This window comes from Piliocolobus tephrosceles, chromosome 5, assembly GCF_002776525.5.
Source record: "Piliocolobus tephrosceles isolate RC106 chromosome 5, ASM277652v3, whole genome shotgun sequence".
NCBI lineage: Eukaryota > Metazoa > Chordata > Mammalia > Primates > Cercopithecidae > Piliocolobus > Piliocolobus tephrosceles.
The window spans coordinates 115,365,781-115,380,113 of NC_045438.1; positions in this window are offsets into that span (position 1 = coordinate 115,365,781).

Here is a 14,333-nt window from a genome sequence, read left to right on the forward strand (position 1 = left end):
TCACACTGATGGCTGATTTGAAATATAAATAGGTGAAATTATTGGTGCTGTTGAACTTTCTTCTGCCCTTTAAAAGCCATTAGTGATACAGTCACCTGGAGGTGGCTGTGTGCCCAGCTGAAAACTGGGGAGTGCTAATAACTAAGGAAAAGAAGGAAAACAGATGTTAAGAGAAGCCACTAGCAACCTCTGCCATAATCCATTTTCTCCCTCTTTAGCCCTCTCCTCATCCAGACCCCCAAATTTGCCAAATCAAAAGGATTTTCTCACTCAGAAAAGCATCACTTTCACAACCCAGCAGAGAAAACTAAACATTTCAGTCTCCATGACAATCACTGCTGTGGTGGCAGCCACCTGATGTCACAGTCAAACACATCCTATGTTCAACCACCGCTCACGGATGCCCTTGCTTGAGCTATGAGACGGTTCCCCTTCCACAAGCTCAGCCACGTATCCCGAAGCAGAGCGCCATGCCTGGGTTCTGATGGGCTTTACCCCTCATTCCTGCGCTGCTCCAGAACCGGCTTCCCCGTGGTGCAAGCTCAACCCAGTGGCCAGACCACCTCTTGTCTCCTGCTGAATTCCTCGTTAGGCCCTTGTCCTTTGTGGTGGGCTTTATATGTTGGGGGTTTCAAGGTTAACACTGCAAGAAGGAAATTCCCTTGAAGCCCTTCAAACTGCAGTAAAAATACACGGCCACTGGGTGGAAAACACCTTGTTAATAACCCTGAAATCCAAAGAGTAGGAGCTGCAAACATGTGACCTGTGTTTTTGTTTTGTTACCATGGACAATGTTGAAAAAAAATTAGTTGCCAATATTTAAAAATTAGAACATTTCACACGAAAAGCTGAATTTCCAACTTGTATTATAATCTAGAAATTAGAATCTATCTCCACATTCTGGGCCTGAATTCCTGCAAGCCAAAAGATAGCTAAAGTGTTTCCTGGTATCCTGTGATAATAAACGCATTTGAAAATGTGGACTCTGAAATTGTACAGCAGTGTCTAGTGATAAGGTGAATGAATAAACTTAAAAATAACTTTAAAAAGATTTTCCTGAAAGTAAAAGTCAAACATAAAATTCTCATTGATGACTTGTAGACTCCCAATAATGCATTGTAGATTCCCTTCCCAGGATGAAACATACTCTGTTGGAGTCCCCATCATTCACCTGGCAAACTCCTCCAACTCCTTCTGGACCCACCCAGGAGCATTGTCCCCTGTACTGAAACTGCCCCAGTTTCCCCAGGCCAATTCCCTGTGTTTGCATTATAACAAAATACTACTTACCTTTTTCCGATTCTGTAGTCATCATTCATTTGTCTCCACGACTGACTTGTGAGCAATTTGAGGGGAAAAGATGGTAATTTATATAGTGTGTTCCTAGCAGCTCAGTCATAATAGCTGATTAATGTTTGTTTGTTTGTTTGTTTATTTATTTATTTATTTGTTTATTTACTTGAGATGGAGACTTGCTCTGTCACCCAGGCTGGAGTGCAGTGGTGCGATCTTGGCTCACTATAACCTCCGCCTCCTGGGTTCAAGTGATTCTCCTGCCTCAGCCTCCTAAGTAGCTGGAATTACAGGCACATGCCACCATGCCCGGCTAATTTTTGTATTTTTAGTAGAGACGGAGTTTCACATATTGATCAGGCTGGTCTCAAATTCCTGACCTTGTGATCTGCCCGCTTCGGCCTCCCAAAGTGCTGGGATTACAGGCGTGAGCCACCGTGCCCCTGTGCCCCCGTGCCCGGCAGATTAATATTTATTTAATAGCATATCATGCTTTAGTCTCTGATTAAATACCATTTCTAAAAAGAAACTTTTCCTGGTTCAATCAACTTCCCAGAATCCCTGTTATGCCTCTCAGAATAGAATAGACTTCTCCTTCATAATGTTACATGATGGGTAATTGTTTTAGGGAAATTATTTATTTATCATTGCTTTCCTTACCAGATCCATGAGACCGGGGTCTGTATCTTCCTGTTCCCCTATATTCCCCCCTTTGCCTAGTACAGTGCCAGGCAGCTACTCTCAGTGGTCAGATGGCACATTCACAACAGTCCTGGATCATGAACCTCCTGCATGATGATCCTGCAGCTGCCACTTGCTCCTGTATGCCTAGTCACCACCACCTACCTGTGTCTGCAAGTTCCATGAGAGGGGCCCACGCCGCCTCCTGCTTACCACAGTGCGTCCAAACCAGTGCCCGGTTCAGGGCCTGTGCGTATGGGACATCTCCTAGGCACCACTTCACACCCTCTCAGCCCCACCTCCCACTCCAGCCACCACCTCAGCAACCAGTTCTGTGCAAACTTACACCCACTTTGTGTAGGTGCAATCTGTTAGTGTCTCACCTGAGTCTAGGCCAGGTACCTCTCTGTTCCTGTCCTTGAGTTTCTCCAGCCAGAGGAGTAGGACTCTGTGAGAACCCGCTGGCCACACAAGCATGCATAAGCCAGACTGCACAGTGTTAATATTTGTGGGGCCATCCTTGGCCGATGTGGACAGCTACGAGACCCACTTTAGAAAGCTTCTCAGGAGGTCCAGGGGGTTGGAGCACGGTTGCCTACAATACTGGCCAATTTCATAATACATCCTTGTACTGTCTTTCCCTCCTTCCTTCTGTCCCTGGCCTCTCATTCCTGCTCCCTGGAATCATTTCTCAAATAAACTACCTGTCTCTGGCTCTGCTTTTAGGGATATTCAGGCCAAGACATGATACAACAAGTTTTTGTTGAATGAAGAAGTGAATGAATAAAACTGTAACCATGTTGGATATGTAAGCATAGTTGGGTCACCAAAAATATCATAAATGATTATTTGCATTTGTGTAGCTCCTGAGAACAGAATTATCTCCAATAGAAATATGTGAGAGACATTTCTATCCCAAAGAATCCATTTAAAAGAACTCACTTATCAAAAAAAAAAAAGAAAGAAGAAAACAGTGGTTGCCAGGGTCTGGAGCGAGGAGAAAATGAGGAGAGTTTTTTCATGAGTACAGTTTCAGTTTGGGAAGATGAAAAATTCTGTCTTCCTGGGGATGGATGGTGAGGATGGTTGCATAATGGGAATGTACTTAATGCCGTTGAACTGTATACTAAAAATATTTAAAATGATAAATTTATGATATGGATATTTTACCACTATAAAATTATAATACATTCATAACCATTAAAAAACACAATGGTCATAAAGAAACATTGGCAGGAAATAAAGACAAATGTTGTTCATTCCTGTGATATGGAGGTAGAATTTCATAATATATACTTTTTAGTTTCCAAACTTTCTCCACTGTGGTTGTATTATATTCCTAACCTAATAGCAGCAATTATTACTACTACAGTAATAATTATTAAGAATTATGGTATTAATAATTCTGTTTTTATTGACATGGCCTCAAAACATACATACATGTATACATATATATAGGCTAACATTAAACTTTTTTTTTTTTAGTGTACTTTAACTTCCAGGGTACATGTGCAGAATGTGCAACTTTGTTACATAGGTATACACGTGCCATGGTGGTTTGCTGCACCCATCAACCCCTCACCTACATTGGGCATTTCTCCTAATGCTCTCCCTCCACTAGCCTCCCAACCCTCAACAGACCCCAGTGTGTGATATTCCTCTCCCTGTGCCCATGTGTTCTCATTGTTCAACTCCCACTTATGAGTGAGAACATGCGGTGTTTGGTTTTCTATTCTTGTGAGAGTTTGCTGAGAATGATGGTTTCCAGCTTCGTCCATGTCCCTGCAAAGGACATGAACTCTTCCTTTTTTATGGCTGCATAGTATTCCATGGCGTATATGTGCCATATTTTCTTTATCCAGTCTATCACTGATGGACATTTGGGTTCCAAGTTTTTACTATTGTAAATAGTGCCACAATAAACATATGTGTGCATGTGTCTTTATAGTAGAATGATTTATAATCCTTTGGATATATACCCAGTAATGGGATTGCTGGGTCAAATAGTATTTCTAGTTCTAGATCCTTGAGGAATTGCCACACTGTCTTCCACAATGGTTGAACTAGTTTACAGTCCCACTAACAGTGTAAAAGCATTCTTATTTTTCCACATCCTCTCCAGCACCTGTTTTTCCCTGACTTTTTAATGATTGCCATTCTAACTGGCATTAGATGGTATCTCATTGTGGTTTCAATTTGCATTTCTCCAACGATCAGTGATGATGTGCATTTTTTCAAGTTTGTTGGTTGCATAAATGTCTTCTTTTGGAAGTGTCTGTTCATATCCTTTGTCCACTTTTTGATGGAGTTGTTTGTTGTTTTCTTGTAAATTTGTTTAAGTTCTTTGTGGATTCTGGATATTAGCCCTTTGTCAGATGGATAGATTGCAAAAATCTTCTCCCATTCTGTAGGTTGCCTGTTCACTATGATGATAGTTTCTTTTGCTGTGCAGAAGGTCTTTAGTTTAACTAGATCCCATTTGTCAATTTTGGCTTTCGTTGCCATTACTCTTGGGGTTAACGCTAAACTTTGAATACAAAAGAATACATCATTAACTAGACTGCTTATTTTTAATAATGATAATTTAAGAATGATATTGTAAAATTTTGTTTTGTTCTATGCAATTTTCCATTAATTGGGACTTAATTTTCACAGGAGCTGGAAATTAGACCATAATCATCGAATGGCTTGTTTTTATAAAGGATAGGCTGATACCATACTATACTTTATGTAAAATGTGAATATTAAGGGAAGTAGTGTGAAAGGCTCTTTATGAAAATAAGGCTAACCCCCATTAATTACTCCCTTAATCTCTTTATGGTCTCCCATTTTTTATGATTACTATGTATTTTTATGATCATTGATTCTATCTTAACATTGGTATTCTTCTTTTAAGGTTACCAATGCTTTCTTCCTCCACATTTTTTGATTTACCCAAATGTATTTATCCGTGGGTATTTCCCTAAATTTAGTGATCAGCGCATTATACTCTATGAAACACTCCACTGAATCCTGTTAGGAGACAGTATTCTGGAATTCCAACCCAATTTCATAACAGCCACAATTCCTGTATTCTTGGGCAAATTGCTTTACTTTGCTTATGACTGACTTTTATGAACAATTAAGACAAAACTAAGAATTCCTATGTGCATTTTCCAAGGTTATTCTGTAGAATACTTGGGCCACATGACAGTCCCATAAAATTAAGTTTTATGATCAAATATACATGAAAAAAGACTGCAAATTTATCCTTGGCTTAGAGATCAACAATGCAGAATAGCACCTAAAGGCTCTGGGAAGTCTCACTAAGAAAACACTAATTTATCTGTTCTGAGGATAGGATACACACATACATATATGTGTGTGTATATATATGTGTGTGTGTGTATACATGCATGTATATATATGTGTGTATATATATGTGTGTGTATATATATATATGACTGCTGGATTCTTTACAAAATGTATTATCAATTTTAACATACCTTAGAACAAACGGTTCTAAGAATGTACTTTAGGAGACACTGATTTTTACATAAATACAAGTTATTAATTCTAGAAAGAAAAAAAAGGCAAGAAGATCTTGGTGGAGCAGAGAACTCCCTGTCATTGCAAAACCAGAAGTGGTTAGGTGACTGCTTGCTGAGGATATTCTAGTCCAGTCTCCTACCCAAGGAAGTCACTTTCATAAAGGTGCTCCTAATTTCAAAATGGTATGACAATTAGAAAATGTGCCCTGATGGGAAGCCCTTCATGGCAAATTCAGTTGCCTTCATGACCAGGCAAGGAGTAAAATCACCCAGGGCCTTGGTGCAGTGCAAACCGTGGGTGGGTGATGGAAACTGTGAAGAGAGAGGAAAACTGCCCTATCTAAAGGGAGCAGTCACCACTCAGCTTCAGCTGCCGTTCCCATGTAGATGAACAAGCCTAGCATTACTAGATAGTGTGATGATTCATGAAAGGCCTAAAATTCATATGTCAATGGAAAACTTACTTAATTTTGAATGTCAGCTCAATAAAATAGAAAATAACACTGTAAAAGACAAACAAAATACTCATGTAGGCCAAACTGAGCCCACAGGGCAATAGTTAGGAGTCCTCATGTGTTTACAAATGGGTAGCCCTACCCTAAATAATCTGAGACGGACAAGATGTCAGAATTCCTCTGCTTAGTTTTCACTAGCTTTCCTCCATTCTGGTTACCTGGTCTCCTCTTGCTGTGCCTGTCTCCTTGCCTGCTTAGGAACCAGCTCAGTTGGAACGTGAAAGAAAAAAAAAACAGAGTTAAAACGCGTTGAGTGAGGATATGAAGGGACACCTATGTAGAGAAAGCATGGATTTCAGAATAATAGATATTATAACTTATAATATCTATTTAGCAGCTCAGAGGCATTTTTTTTAACAGAGAACAGAGGCATATTGTATTCTTTCCAGCTGTTTTCCAGGTAGTAAGGAGTCACTATATTGCCTGAAAGTACTCACAGACTGCCATCAAGCTTTCAGAATGTAATTTTAATATAGTCTTCTGTTCAGAAATAACTCTTGCAATTTAAAACTATCTTAAGACAACATGTAATTGATCTCAACATGCATAAACACAAGCCAATATGGTTTCAAGATTTTATGATTTGGGGTCTTAAAAAAAAGAACAGGAATAAAAAATGATTACTAAGGTTTTACTTAAAAGGGATTGCAGCCAGGCGCGGTGGCTTAAGCCTGTAATCCCAGCACTTTGGGAGGCCGAGACGGGCAGATCACGAGGTCAGGAGATCTAGACCATCCTGGCTAACACGGGGAAACCCTGTCTCTACTAAAAAATACAAAAAACTAGCTGGGCGAGGTGGCGGGCGCCTGTAGTCCCAGCTACTCGGGCGGCTGAGGCAGGAGAATGGCGTAAACCCGGCAGGCGGAGCTTGCAGTGAGCTGAGATCCGGCCACTGCACTCCAGCCTGGGCGACAGAGCGAGACTCCGTCTCAAAAAAAAAAAAAAAAAAAAAAAGGGATTGCATATCACTTCTCAGCTTCTATAAATCTTCCATAATCACGTAGCTCTTGATCAGAGTGAAGCAAGCAGAAATATTTTAATAGAGTCAAAGATCAGACTGTAGCTAAGTGGGTGAAATGGGACAGAGTGGCAGGCAAGCACTGGATAGGGCCATCTCTTCATTAGGGCAGAGAATGGAAGGGACTTTTTAGTCCTTTAATCACCTTTTTAAGAAAATTTGACAGTGCAACCAAAGTGTGGGTGATCTTTGGGGTCTTGTTTAATCTTACTTCAATCTTGTTTAATTCCAGAGTTAGAGGGTCATTAGTGCAAGCAAATGACTCATCACTAGAGTGACAGACTTTCTGGAGCATTGCCCAAGTGTTCAGGCACCATGCTGGGGATAGAGATATAAAAAAAATGAAGACCAGGAAGGAGACAAACAAATTGTTAAAATATAGTAAGTGCCAGGAGAGACAGGTATACACACGAAATTACAGAAACAAAAAGAAGGCACTTCACAGGCTGGGAGATGGGCAGGGATGGGGGAGAGCCAGGCAGGTCAGGGAAGGAGACACAAGACGAAGGCAATTGGTAGAATAGGTAAGCCATTCAAAACTTGTTAAAAAGGAAAAGTTAAATCATTTTAACTTAATGTGACCACACGAGCCAGTCTCTAACTTTTATTAAGACAACTGCTATGCCAGGAAAGCAGGTTTTCTGAATAATAGGCTTCTATGTGCTGAAAGGGTTTATATTTTTTCTTTTTTTTTTTTTTTTTTTTTTGAGATAGAGTCTTGCTCTGTCACCCAGGCTGGAGTGCAGTGGCGTGATCTTAGCTTACTGCAACCTCCGCCTCCCAGGTTCAAGTGATTGTACTTCCTCAGTCTCCCAAGTAGCTGGGACTACAGGCATGCGCCACCATGCCCAGCTAATTTTTTGTATTTTTAGTAAAGACAGGGTTTCACTATGTTAGGCAAGATGGTCTTGATCTCCTGACCTCGTGATCCACCCGCCTCAGCCTCCCAAAGTGTTGGGATTACAGGCGTGAGCCACTGCGCCCGGCCTAAGGGTTGACTCTTTGATGATGCTACAGCAAATGAGAGTTCAGCATTCATATGCAGATTAAAAAAAAAAACAACATGTTTTCTGTGTTTTGAAAACTATGCCCATAATGTGTTAATCCTTGCAATAAATATGTTTTCTCCTTTGCAAGTGTGCCTTTACACTAGAATGGTGCTGCTGCCTCCAAAATGTCACAACAGAGCATGTGGTTTGCAAGTGCCCACTTACGTCAAGAACCTCTTAACTATACTGAGCACAGACCAACTACAACTATCACTTCTAGATACTATTGGGATAGGCTGTATGAATTCACCAAATTAGCTGCAGTTTCCATCAAAGTTTTTATTTCATTGATTGGCCCCATGTTTATTTTTCCAAAGTAAAAATTCAATCAGACTTTTGAACACATTGACTTGTTGTTGGAGTTATCTTAGCCACTGCTTCTTATTTAAAACTCATGTGTTTGAAATAATAAAACATATTTCTCTGTTTCTTCTTAAAAAGGCAACATTTTGGCCAGATGCAGTGGCTCATGCCTGTAATCACAACACTTTGGGAGGCCAAGGTGGGTCGATCACCTGAGGTCAGGAGTTCAAGACCAGCCTGGCAAACATGGTGAAACCCCATCTCTACTAAAAATACAAAAATATTAGCTGGACCTGGTAGCAGGTGCCTGTAATCCCAGCTACTCGGGAGGCTGAGGAAGGATAATCACTTGAACCCGGGAGGTGGAGGTTGCAGTGATCTGAGATCACGCCACTGTACTCCAGTCTGGGCAACAAGAGTGAAACTCCATCTCAAAAAAAAAAAAAAAAAAAGTGATGTTTCGTTTCTATTATCAGAAAATTCTTGGAATACAGACGTTCCTCCCACTTGTTTGGGGAGTCACTAACGTTCCTTTTTCAAACAAAGATTACTTCTGCCACATAAAAGATGAGAAATGGCACTTGTTGTCCCGTGTGACCGATCCCTGAGCCAGCTGTTCTTAGTGAAGACGGATAAATTAACACTGGTGTAACCCAGATGTCAGCTGAGGTCTCCCATAAAATTGGCTTGACCTTTCTAAGTCACAGCCATGGGGGACCTCTGTGCCCTCGCCAGGATTTCAGAGAATTTCCCAGGTCGTAGACTCATGTCTGTCACCACTGACTCCAAGTCACTGCTCTGCTGCACTCCCCTTTACAGCTCAGCCACAGCTCTCCCCTCATGTCTGCTCTGTGCCGACTGCAGTGACTTTTCATTGATTCCACTCAACACACCGCCCAGGCTTTTATGTATAGCAGACTTTACTGAAACTTTTGTGCTATGGAGAGCACTTGTTGCAACAAAATGCAAACAGCTGAAAATGAATCATTGGGCACCTTTGTGGTGGCAGGTCCTTCAACCACACAGCCATCAGTAATTCCTTGTTTTCTCACACACTACAGCTTCCTGCGATGTAGCTCAGCGCCTGTCTCCCACAAGACTCCTACCAACTCCATGCTTCCTTGTTTTCCAGGCTGTCTGCTCTCAGCTTCTCTCCCTCAGTTCCCCTGCGATTTATTATGCAGAGCAGCTGAGCTCCAGAGCTAGCCAACTGAGCAACTGAGGAGGAAAGAATCCTTTGAAAGGGCGCTGGGCAGCTCATAGAACCTCCGCTGTATGATCAGAGAACCAGGCCAGAAAAAGGGAGGGAGCAAAAGAAAGAGAAAACTCTGTAGCCAGAGTCAAGACCAACAGCTCCAGACACCACAGCTGCCTCTATGTCACAGCTTCATGTCCTAAAGCCTCCTGCTCTCGACCCAGGGATGCCACCACTGCCCTCCTGCCAGTGCTGTTCCTGCAAACCAGTGCTGCTGATACTGCTCAGTCTGTGCAACCCCTACTGCCAAAACAGTGTCCTCTCTGCCTGCTTCTTTGCATCACTAGCTCCTCATTTCTAGTCTGGATGCAGGCATTTGATTGGTCAAGCCTATGTCTTGTGCCCCTTCTTGCCATAGCTGCACAGGAGCCTGACAAATGAAGCATCTGGTTTTTGGCTTCTATGGTGAAAGACAGACTCTGCTTTCTGCGTGACCTCACACAGTGGGAAAATGTACCACCATAGGAAAGAGGTTCAGATGTGAGGCAGCTGGAAGTAAAATCTGTCTGCCTTACCTTTCCACTGCCTATTTGGCTCCTGGCCTTTCTGGCTCCTCAATTACTTTGTACAACCAAAAACCTAATATAGTCATTGCTAAAAGGTCACCTTCTCAAGTCTCACCTTCTAATAACCCAAATCTTGGGCAATTTTGTTCTCTTAACCTTTCCTTTCTTTTGCCTGAAATGAAATTGCCTATTTCATTAACCCCAGTTTTAAAAACATGAAGGTCCATGCCCAAAATCAATGAAAGCTTTCTCAGGTGTCCAAAGTGATAAGTCATTTATGTTCTAGCTATGATTTAAGAGCAACTTTCAGACAACTTCTGTCCCTAAAATTCAGTTTTTATTTTGAGCTATTTCTGATGTATCCAGGAATTTAACAGAGAGAGTGGTCACAAGGGGAATGGATATTCCATAGATTCCCAAAGGTTGACTCTTCCGTCCGAGAATTACACCTGCACCATTCACACACCTGCACTATTCACACACCTGCCCTGCCCTGTTCATACACCTGCACCATTCATACACCTATACTATCCATACACCTGCACTATTCACACACACGCACTATCCATACACCTGCACTGTTCCTACACCTGCACCATTCATACACTGACACTGTCCATGTACCTGTGCTGTTCACACACCTACAATGTCCATACACCTGCGGCATTCACACAAAAGCACTATCTATACACCTGCACCACTCAAAACATGCACAGTCTATACACCTGCACAATTCACACACATGCACTGTCCACACACCTGCACCATTCACACACATGCACTGTCCACACACCTGCACCATTCACACACATGCACTGTCCAGACACTTGCACTCTCCAATATTAGCCAGGTATGGCTACTGAGTGCTTGCAATAGGGAATATCCAAGTTTCAGCACTTGAAATATACTAAAAAATGTAAAAACCAGACCAAATTTTGAAGCTGTAGTACTTATTCTGAATGTAAAATATCCCATTACTAATTTTTATATTAATTACATATTAAAATAGTAATATAGATATATTGACTTCAATAAAATGTTTTATTAAAATGAATGTCACCTGTTTCTTTTTACGTCCTTTTTTTTTTTTTTTTTTTTTTTTGAGATGGAGTCTCACTCTGTCACCCAGGCTGGAGTGCAGTGGTGTGATCTTGGCTTGCTGCAACCTCCACCTCCCAAGTTCAAGCAATTCTCCTGCCTCAGCCTCCTGAGTAGCTGGGATTACAGGCGCGCACCACGGCACCTGGCTAATTTTTGTATTTGTAGTAGAGACGGGGTTTTACCATGTTGCTCAGGCTGGTCTCAAACTCCTGACCTCGTGATCTGCCTGCCTCAGCCTCCCAAAGTGCTGGGATTACAGGCGTGAGCCACCACGCCCGGCCTCTTTTTACTTCTTAAAAGTAACCCCTAGATCATTTAAAATTACATATGCAGCTTGCATCATGTTTATATTACACTACTCTACACACTGAAATGCACCTGTAAATTTCAGTCAGTTAGTATGTGGCCCTGAAGAAGCCATACCACAAAACAGGAAGAAACCTCTGAGACCAAACAGGCACAATTATACTTTTTGAAAATGCTTATAAAATTATCTTGCATGAACAAAATAAACCTATTCATCATTCAGTTAGCAGTGTTCTAGATTAAGAAATTTACCATTATTGAGAATCTACTATGTGCCATACACTATGTTAGAGAATGGGACAACTGTGAACAAATCAGACCCAGCCACTGCCTTCGTGTAAAGTCAAGTAATCAAGAGAGCACATTTGGGAGCCTGACAACTTGGGTCCAAATTCTGACTCCATCCTTTACCAGCCATGTGATCTGGAACAAGTTAAAACAGCCTTTGTTTTCTTGTATATAAAACAGGAATTTTATCTGGCAAAGATGCTGCACGAATTAAACTAGTAAAAGGCAAATAGAAGCATACCATATTAGTCACCTAGTGCTGTATAACTTAGCAGCTTAAAACAACATGCATTTATTAACTCACTGATTCTTTGGATCAGGGATGGAGGCAGAGCTTCCCTAGGTCCTCTGCTTTAGGCTCTCTCACAAGGCTTCAATCAAGGTGTTAGACAGGGCTGGGGTCTCAACTGAAGGCTTACTGGGGAAGGACTGACTTCCAGGTTCACTAAAAGATGATTGTCATCATCTTTTGGGATGTTGAACTGAAGGCTTTAGTTTCTAGATGGCTGCTTCTTGCTTGGGCATCTCCAACCTGGCACTGGGTTTTATCAAAGCCAGCAAAAGAGAAAGTCTGCTGTTAGGACAGCTAAAAATCCCTGCCTTCATGGAGCTTACATTTGAGCTGGCTGGATGGCAGAGGGTATTGGGAGGTTGGTGGAAGAGAGACAGGGAGTAGCAATAAAAACAAATAATTGCTCAATCTAAATTCCATTAAGGTTACACCCCCAAATTATAGAATGTTCATTCTAAAATGCTAGTCTCATCATGGCCCTCTTTTTTATTAAATATGCTCCATTTGGTAGGCTCATTGTTTTAAAGATGAAGACAAAATGTCTTAGTTTTCACTATAACCTACTGTTCCAAGCTGTGTTTCCAGTGTATCCCCCATAGCAGTAGTTGAATGGTTACAGAGAGTAGCTACTCTGAAAATGATTTTTTAAAGTGTCTTAGATTTTCCATCTTTTGCCTTTTATTCTTCCACTTGTGTTCATATCTTAACATTAAACTATATTCTATTGAAAGGAGCATCTCAGTGATGTTCCAGTAAAACTGGAATTAATAGTCCTGAACCCTTGAAGATGATAATATTGGTACCAACATCTTCTTGAAGGCCCTTTCTATCATTATATCATCATTATCATAAATACTGATATAAGGCTGACTTTTATGATAATAAAACAAGATTGAAGCCCAAGGCAGAAAGATCACTTGAGACCAGGAATTTGAGACCAGCTTGGACAACATAGTGAGACCCTGTCTCTACAAAAAAAAAAAAAAAAAAAGATGGAATATTCTGACTCTTTACCTGAGTCAAGGAGGTGGGACCAAGTAGAATTGCTTAGAAGCAAACCATAATATAAACTTCTTTGATTTACTCCCAGCGCGTTCTGTGCTGGAGATCTATGGGTGGAAGCAAAGAATTTTTAAAAAATCAAAATAGTTTTTCCTACTAAAAACTTGGCGGGAATTCCAACAGAAGTAGTCAATAGACAGATGCTATCCAGTGAAATGAGAGTCTCAGGTGAACTGGAGACTGGTGCATGTAGAATCAAAGAGCCTTAGAGTCGGAAAGACATCAGAGATGATGCAGTGAAGCCCCCAGCCATAGACAGAGACCCTTCAATGTCACACCAGTCCTGCAACTTCTTTTACTTCCACCCTTCTAATTATAGAGAACTGGCTCTTTTACAAGGCTGACATTTTCATCATTAGAACCCAGCTGTTATCTGCACTCTTCTTTATTTTAAGGTATTTCCCCGGAATTAGTGCACATTAAAAATTTTGACATTTTAGGCTACAGAAATTTTGGTTGAATCCTCTTGCTGCACAACAGCCCCCACAGCACTTGCTCTCAGGAGTCTCACCTATCTTAAAATTCCTCTCTTTGTCATACTTCTCTTAGATGTTTCCAACATGCACTGCCGCTGAAGGTTTTTGTTCCAGTTATCTACTGTAGGATGAAGAGTAAGTTCCTAGAGTGCCAAGATGGCAAAGCGATGCTTAACACATCGTCTGACTAATGAAGAATAATTAGAACATTTATTTTCCATGAACTATTTTTCTATTATTGTAGCTTAATATCATGCTAACATTTTAAGCAACCATTTCACATTCTTGGTGCCCATTAAAAGTTTTCAGTCAATTACAATCCTTACATTTTTTTTCTCATGAAGTGTTGCCAAGGTAGATATTTCCCAACCTGCATGTGTACTAGAGTGTGTGTTAATCTCAGACCTCTCTGTGATCACTGGAAAATCGCTGGCCATAAACCTTATGTTATTAAACTATAAAATGAATCTAATAATGTTAGAACCACATGTGAGGTGCTGTAGAAAGTACCATCTCTGGTAGATAAGTGCTCCTCTTATAAAGAACAGGCTATTTATAACCACTATCTTCTCAAAAGACCGTAGGTGACCAGGCTAATTACCTTTCCAAAAACTAATTTTTAATCCACAGCCTTCCCTTCTCCTTACTCTACTAGAAT